At 31.4% G+C, this 2,088-nt stretch overlaps 1 protein-coding gene across 1 annotated transcript in view; it reads right to left on the minus strand.

Moving 5' to 3' along the window:
* LOC106462912 overlaps window positions 1–2,088 on the minus strand; it is a gene marked incomplete at its 3' end in the record, with an annotated part of 131,415 nt that overhangs the window by 11,795 nt on the left and 117,532 nt on the right. The window lies entirely within an intron of this gene.

Here is a 2,088-nt window from a genome sequence, read left to right on the forward strand (position 1 = left end):
TGCTTACTTCCAAACAAACAATTATCGTACAATTACGTAAATTATCAAGTAATCAACTTAAAATTGCAAAATTTACTTCAGTGAAAGATTACAAAAATGTAAAAGTTTAAAATTGATTCCTTAAAACTGTATTCGTATACAATGGAACAGTTAAAACTAAATCTAAACATGTATTTTGATCTTTACACAACTGTAAAGTTTAAAATTGATTCCTTAGAACTATATTCGTATACAATGGAACAGTTAAAACTAAATCTAAACATGTATTTTGATCTTTACACAACTGTAAAGTTTAAAATTGATTCCTTAGAACTATATTCGTATACAATGGAACAGTTAAAACTAAATCTAAACATGTATTTTGATCTTTACACAACTGTTTTTATATATCTTAGGCAATAATATTATTTAAATTCTTTAATTATAATAAAAAAATCTAAGATAAAAAGTTTGGTAAATCACGTTTAAAAAACAACGAAATCCTAACGCTTTCGATTGATGGGCCTGTCTTTTATAGGGGTAAAGGTATAATTTAATTTTCTTGTTATTGAAAGAGATCTAGTAGAAAACTGCGCTACAGGATGGTATTCTTGGCAAAACTTAACAATGGCCTCAGCTATTCAACCAAATCGGGGTCACGGTTGGTGTTGACCGCCAACGTTTCCCCTCAGGCAGACGATTCTATTCCATTCCCAGAACTTCAGACACCAGTCAAACTGACCAATAATACAGAAGACTCGGATACAAGGTTCTTTCTCTGTAATCATTCATTCCCGCCACTGAAACCGAATAACATGAAACTACTGTGCGCCGGAAATGCATACCGGTCTACCATACACCAAAAGCGTTGATCGGCAAGCTGTTTCCAATATCTCTAGTGTCGGAAAAAACAACGTTATTTGAACAAAAATTCACTTTTTAATCTTGTAACTCAACTTTAATTAACATAACGATGGATTTTTAAACCATTTTTTCTAATATGGCAGCTATGTATATTACACTTATTTAAACTATTTCTGTTCACATATGTAACTGAATTGTTTCCTTTCTGATTCGTTTTGAACTAATTACAATGATTTTTCCCAGTTTTTTTAACGATCAAAAGACTCTCACAACAAATTTAGCAATAATTTTTAGCAACTAGTGCTAGTATCAAACATTTTAAATATTTTCTGAGAATTGCGTGCGACAAAATCTGCGGCTATTTCACGAAATGTGTCGTGAACTGTTTTCACAGAATTCATAATTATATACAGTTGAAGAAGCTTACGATAAAATTCTCCTTTCCAATGGAGGTGAGTCTGACACTAAAGTTGCAAAATACGAAGAGAAAGGAAAGCATAGCCCTTTTTAAAAGTCTTATTGCGTACATATTTTGTTAAATAATTGTGTAATAAAAACTGTCAATACATAATGTGATGGTGATAGTGATAAACTGTTGTCAAATCTCACTTTAACGTAGCCACAGCCCATAACCTAGTCAGACTTAATGACACTCAAGCAATCTTCAGTCAACAACGATAACGCTATTGTAATATTCGAAATTCGGATATATTTACTAGAAATGTGAACAATGTTGTGACACTAACATAGAAAATACGTGTTTAATCAGAGTTCACACATTAAATACGTACATACATTTCGTCAGTTGATCCAAGAGGTAGGTAGCGATTTAATCTTGTGACTGAGCCCAAAAGGTTTGAAGGGGTTTTCTGACTCAAAATTATATTCACATTTCAAAACGTAATCTTCTAGCTTTGACTATTTATTAACTAATGAATTTGTTTAATAATTTAAAATTAAAAATATCTTAAAACGTCCTAATCAGTGACTTGATTTATTTTAATGAAATCATTTTAGTTGTTGAAAAATAAGATTTTCATAGCAATTACAAGGTTTGACGCTAGTTAAAGAGCATCGTGAAACTCTGAAATAGAGAAACAGGATAATCTCTCCGAGATGACTTTATTTCAGTGGTTAAAGAGCATTATGTAATCCTCGTGAAACTTTGAAATACTGAAACAGGTTAATCCCTCAGAGATGGTTTATTTCAGTGGTTAAAGAGCATTATGTAATCCTCGTGAAACT

Source organism: Limulus polyphemus, unplaced genomic scaffold, assembly GCF_000517525.1.
Source record: "Limulus polyphemus unplaced genomic scaffold, Limulus_polyphemus-2.1.2 Scaffold1280, whole genome shotgun sequence".
NCBI classification, from domain to species: Eukaryota; Metazoa; Arthropoda; class Merostomata; order Xiphosura; family Limulidae; genus Limulus; species Limulus polyphemus.